The sequence below is a fragment of the Mastomys coucha genome, unplaced genomic scaffold, assembly GCF_008632895.1.
Source record: "Mastomys coucha isolate ucsf_1 unplaced genomic scaffold, UCSF_Mcou_1 pScaffold20, whole genome shotgun sequence".
Lineage (NCBI taxonomy): Eukaryota > Metazoa > Chordata > Mammalia > Rodentia > Muridae > Mastomys > Mastomys coucha.
Genome location: NW_022196903.1, coordinates 84,015,673 through 84,023,761, shown reverse-complemented (window position 1 = coordinate 84,023,761; position 8,089 = coordinate 84,015,673). Strand labels below are relative to the sequence as shown.

Genomic DNA, 8,089 nt, shown 5'->3' with positions numbered 1-8,089 from the left:
GAATCCTGGGATCACAGAGGACACATTTCATAGAACACATCTTGCTAAAGAGAGAAAAACTCAAAGCATTTCTACTCAAATCAGGAACAAGCAGGGATGTCCACTCTGCCCCCTCCCGTTCAAAACAGGACTTGAAGTCTTTATTAAAGCAACAAGGGAAGGGAAGGAGATCAAGGGGATGCAAGTGTGAAAGGAAGAAGCCAGAATATCCTCATTTGAAAATATGATCCTGTACGTAATCTATATTCTTTATAATTGCATTTGGAATATTAATAAAATAATTCAATAAAATTTCCAGAAATTCTGTAACGTCCACTTAGCAGGACGGGAACACTGAATTGCTGGATCAGGCAAGCACCTGAGGTAGGATGACACACACTGTTCTGAGACAGCCTGGGATCCTTTCCTGGTGATGCACATGCTTGCTGTTCCTTCTACCTGGGATGCCCTCTCCTCCTTGCATTACCAAATTTCAGCTCTTTTTAGACCCAGCTCAATGTGAAGCATTTCCTGACCCACACACCCAGCCAATCAGGCGCTCTCTGGAGACTGAGACTCTGAGCAGCGACAGAGGCACAGCAGAAGGCTCAGTGTGTACTCACTGGACACAGTGTCCAGGGAAGACTGTTCAGGCAGGGGCTTGGCACCAAGTACACAGGGTGCAGCCCAGCATCTGTTTATTGATCTCTGTTCTGGGGCTTCCCTTACCCCTGGACTCATTTTCCTGTGTTTGCTTGAGTGACCACCTGCTGCCCTGATCCCAAGTGTTGAGTCTGTGCTGCAAGAGGATTGCAGAACGGATTGAGATTATACAAAGATCATTATAAGAGGGACAGCACTGTCGGCAGGTGCATTTTGCAGATGGTCGGAGCTGAGAGGACAGCCCCAAGTTTTGATGTAGTAGTCTAGGATCCTCCAGAGCCCAGGTTCTCTCAGCCCTGGGAAATCCCATGACACTTGTCCTGTGTCTACTTTCTGGAAGAAGCACACAGAGAGGCTGGTCCATGAGACGGTCAGGTGTGGTTGACTGAAGAGGAGATAGAAGCAGTATTGGTTGGTCTGAGCGATTCACATGAGACCCAGCCACACGCAAAAGAGGAGAATAAGAGATCCCAAGAGGGAACATCTGAAGGATGTGTGAGTGGGTGCAGCCAGTAAAAGAGCAGAAGAGATGGATGGGGCTAGACAGGTTTGCAGAGTTATGGGGGGAGCTCAGCTGAAGTAGTGGTTGACTTCAAAGCATGGACAGGGATGGGCAGAAATAACGTGGGAGGACCTGAGGAAGGGCAGGGCTAAGAGGCAGGGAAGAAGGGATTGGCAGAGCTAAAGGGTGGGAAAAGGAAAGGATGGGAATGAGGAAGGGTTGGGGAAGTCTTTGGAGCTAAGCCAAAGGATGGGCGGAGCAAGGTGTTGGGCGTGGCCCAGGGGTGGAATATTAAAAATATGCAAAGAGTGCTGGGAAGTTGGACAGGTAGGGACGAGCTTGGCTGTGTTCACAGGCGCTTTTGGTGGGCATGTTTGAGGCGGAAAGCGGCTCTGTTGAATGGAGCTGCGTGACTTGAAGGGAAAGATGCAGGGAACTAAGGGGTTGAGGCCACTAAGTTACCAGAGGTAGCAGCTAGGATTGGTGGCAGCTTTGATGTCATGCAGTCATCTGAAGTGAGCTTTGGAATTGGCGGCTGACAGTCTTCTGAGGGGAATAGCAGGACCCGCAGGGTTGATGCCACACGTGCCTCTCTCTTCTACATTCTGGGCCGCGAGGGGCAAGGTTTTGTTTGTTTGCTTTGTTTTGTTTTGTTTTGTTTTTTGTTTTCCTACAGTCTTTCCCACATCTGGGACAGCTATGAAATGGGTGGTATTGGTTTCTCATCCGCTGGACCAGTGTCTCTGTAGAAACCAGTGAGGCAGGCATAGCATAGCGGTGACCTGTGAGAGAGTGCGTTCTCTTCTGATCTAAGAATCCCAGGGAGACAAGGCGCGAGGGCCTCCACCTTGAAGTCAGAAGTCACCTCCGTGACTGTTTCTACTTAATTCATTAAGTCACCAATTGTCTGTCACCTAGCTGACAGAAATGCATGGCTCCTCCATCAGGAGCTTACCTCTCCTACGTCCTTATTGTACCGCCCCATTCCTCTCCCTAAATTTCCATAACACTTAGGTGTTCACCTCTCCCTATCTGGACTTCTATTGTGCGGTTTATTCCTTCCTAAAACTGCCGAGCTTCCATCTGACACTAGGTGGCGCCAGAAAGTTCCTGCTTAAGAGCTAATGTGTCCTTGCACGCTGGCTTATTGGTCCATTTGCTTGGTTACAGGAACTTTTAGGAAGCCCCTAGCATTAATTTTATAAACAGCCTACACTTTTAGAGTAGCTGTCAGTGAACACTATGGAATTAATTTTCCAGATAAAACAACGAAGGAATCATTCCCAGCATGCTTCACTCAGTGCACCGGAGCCAACCACAGTTTCTTTCAGAAGCCAGGTGAGGGTCTGAATTCCTGGCTGGCTTTCCTATAGCTAATGTTGCTGGGATGTTTGGGGGAGTCTCCTGAGGTGCAAGGTGTTTCCTTCCTTCTGATTTTAATAAGCCTTGAATCGGAATTGAGTAAGAAGTATTTATTTACTAAAACTCCGTGTGTTTTCTACTCAAGCTGAGACTTTGTCCTTGTTTCTCATAAAAATTTCTTATAAGTCAAATGTGTTGTGGTTGCATTTTCTCACAGTTCTTGGTTATATTCTTCTCAGGGTGTGTGTGTGAGAGAGAGAGAGAGAGGGAGAGAGAGAGAGGGGGAAGAAGGAGGAGAAGGAAGAAGAAGAAGGAGAAGAAGAAGAAGAAGAAGAAGAAGAAGAAGAAGAAGAAGAAGAAGAAAAAGAAGAAGAAGAGGGGAGGAGGAGGAGGAGGAGGAGGAGAAGGAAGAGGAGGAGGAGGAGGAGGAGGAGAAGGAAGAGAAGGAGGAGGAAGAGGAAGAAGAAGAAAAAGAAGAGAAGAGGAGAGAGGAGGGAGGGGAGAGGGGAGCAGAGGGAAGGAGAGGAGAGAGAGAAGAGAGGGGAGAGGAGAGGGGAGGAGAGGAAGGAGAGGAGAGGAGAGGAGAGGAGAGGGAGAGAAAGGGCAGAGGGAAGGAGAGGGGAGTCTCCAGTCTTCTGACGGTCAGATTTCCTTGCCAGGAGGATGGTGGCAGCTGTAGTGGGAGGTTTCCCTGGCTCAGTTAATGATTCAAGACAAACACCCTTGGACAGGCCAAGCTGATCTAGATAATCCCTCACTGAGACCCAGTTCCCACCTGATTCTAGAGTGTGTCAGGTTGACAGTGTTGTCACAATGCCATCATTTATCAACCCGACAAAGCTCACCACTTCTGCTTTCCCCCAGATGCTCATCTCTATCTCACAATGTAGACTCCAACTTTAAAAGTCCTCACAATCTGAAAGTCCAAGGTCTCTTGACTGTGAGCTCCTATGAAATTATAAACAAGTTATGGCCTCCAACATAAATGGGACACTGTAAATGCTTTTATTTCAAAATAGGACAGTCAGGGCATAAAGTAATGCAGCAGGTACAAACAAAAATGAAGCAATGTAAATAGTTCCAGGTCCAGTGTCTGGAACTCAGGCCATAATAGGGAGTGCTCAAAAAGCTTGGGGAGTCTCCACTTCCATCTCTGCCACCTGTATTATACAGAATCTTGTTTTTGTTTATTTGTTTTGTTTGTTTTTCTTTGTTTTGTGTTTTTAATTTTTAGTTTTTTATATTTATTTTTTTGTATTGAAATTTTTTATTAGATTTTTTTTTATTTACAATATCTTCTTTCCCAGGTTCCCCTCCAAAAAAAAAAAAGATAAAATAAAAAAACAAAAACTAAAACAAATCCCTGTTCCCTCCCCCTTCCCCTGGCTTACCACCCCACCCCCTCCTGCTTACTGGCCCTGGCATTCCCCTTCACTGGGGTATAGGACCTTCACAGGGCCAAGGGCCTCTCCTCCTATTGATGACCGACTTGGCCATCCTCTGAGATACATATGCTGCTGGAGCCATTAGTCCCACCATGTGTACTCCTTGGTTGATGTTTTAGTCCCTGGGAGCTCTGAGGGTACTAGTTAGTTCATATTGTTGTTTGTCCTAAGGGGCTGCAAACCCTTCAGCTCCTTGGGTCCTTTCTTTAGCTCCTTCATTGGGGACTCTGTACTCAATTCAATGAATGGCTGTGAGCCTCTACTTCTGTATTAGTCAGGTACTGTCAGAGCCTCTCAGGAGACAGCTATACCAGGCTCCTGTCATCCAGCACTTGCTGGCATCCACAATAGTGTCTAGATTTGATGATTGAATATGGGAAGGATTCCCAGGTGGAGCAGTCTCTGAATTGCCCTTCTTTTAGTCTCTGCTCCATAGTTAGTTTCTACAACTCCTTAGATGGGTATTTTGTTCCCCCTTTTAAGAAGGAACAAAGTATCCACACTTTGGTTTTCCTTCTTATTGAGTTTCTTGTGGTTTGTGGTTTGTACTTTGTGTATTCTGATTTTCTGGGCTAATATGCACTGATCAGAGAATGCATACCATGTGTGTTCTTTTGTGATTGGGTTACCTCACTCAGGATGATATTCTCCAGGTCCATCCATTTCCCCAAGAATTTCATAAATTCAATGTTTTTAATAACTGAGTATTACTCCATTGTGTAGATGTACCACAATTTCTCTATCTATCCTCTGTTGAGGGACATCTGGGTTGTTTCCATTTTCTGGCTATTATAAATAAGGCTGCTATGAACATAGTGGAGCATGTGTCCTTATTACATGTTGGAGAATCTTCTGGGTATATGCCCAGGAGTGGTATAGCTGGGTCCTCTGGTAGTACTATGTCCAATTTCTGGAGGAACTGCCAAACTGATCTCCAGAGTGCTTGTACCAGCTTGCATTCCCACCAGTAGTGAAGTAGTATTCCTCTTTCTCCACAACCTCTCCAGCATCTGCTGTCACTTGAGTTTTTTATCCTAGTCAATCTGATTGATGTGAGGTGGAATCTCAGGGTTGTTTTGATCTGCATTTCCCTGATGACTAAGGATGTTGAACATTTCTTTAGGTGCTTCTCAGTTATTTGGTATTCATCACTGGAGAATTCTTTGTTTAGCTCTGTACCCCATTTTTTAATAGGGTTGTTTGGTTCTCTGGAGTCTAACTTCTTGAGTTCTTTGTATACATTGGATATTAGCCCTGTATTGTAAACCTCCTGGCTTGAGGGCTGATTCTTCAGTGTGGACTCCTTTCCCCCCCCTTGTTGCTTGGGAGTGACTTGGTTCTGTAAAGCTGGAGTTGAGCACCTGCTGTGTGGAGTCGTGACTGCTGCTCTTTAGATCAAAGACTTAGCAGGTCTCATGCTTATGTTAAAGGTTTACCGGATCTGCCTTTCAAGATCTCCTTCTGGTCTGGTGTTAATGGATTTTCTCCTGTTTATGTTAAGATGAGCAAGTTTCGAATTCCTCTGGGTCTGGTTCCTAACGTAACTATAAATACTGAGTGAATTTCAGTAAAGCTCTCTCTTTTCACATCTACCTGGTGTCTGTGTCCTTCCTTGTTAACCGTTTGCCTTCCCAGAACCCAATTAACCCAGTTGGTGTATACCCACGGAGGAAGAGAGACCGAGGGCCGGTCCCCTTCAGATGGCGTCCAACGTGTGGCTAAGACATGGGAGTGCTCTGGGAGTGGTAATATATCATGGATGCAGAGATTTCTAGACAGATTCCCAGACTTAGGGGTAAGAGCGAAGCATTTTGCCCCTGGGTTGAGGATAAGATGGGCTAATTTTCTTCTAGAAAATTAAAAGGTATGCACTTACAGTCTTATTTATGAGGCAGCCCCATCTGGGTTTCCAGATCTCTTTAACTGGGGCTGGGTTGAAGTTATAGCACTCAGAGCTCTCAATTCTAGCTAGATTCAATGGCGAGGATTTTTTGCCAAGATGTCGACAGGAGTTCGGCGGGGCTATTCCGCCGAGGGGATTGGCATGCCAGGTTTTCAGCTGGTTTAGCTGGGATATTCGGCCTTTGCCAAGGTATTTTGACTGCGGTAACTCTGGATTGGAGGCAGTCGGCCTGGGTACAGGGTTGCGGGGAAACCATGGGGGCAGAAACTAGCAGTGCTTGGGCTAGTTCCCTGTGATATTTTCTGGGGTTTTCCCCTGATTTCTTATTCATGTCTTGTTACGTGTATTGATATGTTTTGTTGAATGAGTGATGGTCCTTTGTGTTGTCTAGTGTCTTTGTGTCTTAAACATGTGGCCCTAGTGGCGGCGGCTGCAACCACCTGCTCTGATGCAGCTCCCGGGTGCTCAGATCGGAGCAGGGAGCAGGAATTGGCTGGTCTGCACAGAGACAGCCTGGTTCATTGCCCACAGTCCTGTGCTTCGGGTGTGGCCGGGGCGGGAGGGGTTGGCAGTCTCAGAGACCAGGATCTATGGCTGCCTGCTGGCTGTGTGCGGAGCTTGGGGGCCCTGCTGCCTGCTCTGATGCAGCTCCTCCCCGGTGGCGGAGCCGTGTTTGACTGTTCTGCACAGAGCCAAGCACGTAGGTTGCCCGCTGGCTCTGCACTCTGCAGTGCGCTTGGTCCAGCTACAGAATACAGTGGTCCCGCGGCTCACCTGGCCCTGGCTGGCTCGTACAGGACAGGCAGGGGTTACGGCTTACAGGTCCTTTTGGACTACATTTCCCAAACTGCTTGCGTGAGCGTCTGGCTGCCAGCGCCACACATGAGTCCTCTGCCCCTGGCCAGCCTGCGCGAGGTGGAGTTGGGGGAGGGGTAGGCCGTGCCTGCCAGAGTAGGGTGCACACCCGCTGGGCTGTTCGGTATGGCGTGCGTGTAGCCCCAGATGGCTACTTACTGCACAGATTTGATTCCAATAGAGTTTAGGTTGTCTTTAACTGGGAGGCACCTTCTAAATTCTTGGATTAGACGTTTTTTCCTTAGAAATTAATATTATAAGGGTTAGATTTGATGATTTTCCGTTGATTATTGTTTTGCAGTCTGGTTTCAAGTTCATTTTTACAAGTTTGGTCCCTGGCTCTGCTGTACTATTAAGGACGCTTCTCCATTTTGGCCACTAGCAAGCCAGCGATGCCTGCTGGGTGGTCCCTGGACCTCTCCAGCGTGCTGCACTGTAGGCCCGGGGAAGAGTCCTGCTTCTCTTTAACCACTAGAAGTGTCGGGGCTCAGCCTGCAGGGGATAGCCTGCCTTTGCAACCCTGGTTAAGCAGTTGTGCCCAGGAGATGCACTCTTAGAACAGTATAGACTAGATTTCCTTCTCCAGTGACATTTTCTAAAGATTTTACTTTTTAGTCATGGATTTATTGCCTTTATTACAGGGCTAATCAATTGCCCCAGAGTAGGTACAGACTCAAGATCTGTATTATTATCTAGGTTTTACACTTACAGAGCAAGCTGTTTTTCCTCTAAAGATAGTTATACGTAGATACCAATTGAAAACCTTGTATGATCTCCAAAGATTATTGGGTGATATTAATTGGCTTCGTCCTTACCTGAAACTTACTTCTAGAGACCTGAAGCCTTTATTTGATATTCTTAGAGGTAATTCTGATCCAATTTCCCCTAGATCCTTAATGTAAGAAAGAGATCTCTGCTTTACAGCAGGTGGATAAGACTATTGAGTACCTATTCATTACTTACATTTTGGTGACAGTAAGAACCTGTTTGTGGATCCATTCTAGGATGTCTCCAATACATATTTTCATGCCATTTTTTGAAGCCCTTGCACAGATAATTATACTGGGTGAGTTGCTATTGTTAACTTACCTTGGAAAGGAGCCAGATGTTATTTTCCCACCCATTTTTACCTTAGAGCTAGGTTTTTCATCTATGAAAAGCAAGTGATTGTTTATACTCCTTGGCTGATTAACTACAGTTTTTAGGGCCATTGTAGCTGTGCCATTTACATTTAAGTTTTTCTCCAACAGCTTCTGTTTTACACGGTTTTCAAAGTATACTTGCCTACTAGACTTCCTAGTGTTCAGTTACGAAATTATCATTCTTGCACGTATAATTCTATTCTTTATTGGTCATACTAGGGCTCTTTCTGGCCTGCCA

The 8,089-nt window shown here is 46.2% G+C and overlaps 1 protein-coding gene across 1 annotated transcript in view; it reads left to right on the top strand.

The window, feature by feature from the left end:
- The first annotated feature begins 2,439 nt into the window (after positions 1 to 2,439).
- LOC116098246 (vomeronasal type-1 receptor 53) overlaps positions 2,440 to 8,089 on the top strand; it is a 60,567-nt gene continuing 54,917 nt past the window's right edge. The window contains exon 1 of the mRNA XM_031380923.1: positions 2,440 to 2,482. The gene's annotated coding sequence lies outside the window, so the exon portion shown is untranslated. The remainder of the gene's footprint in view (positions 2,483 to 8,089) is intronic.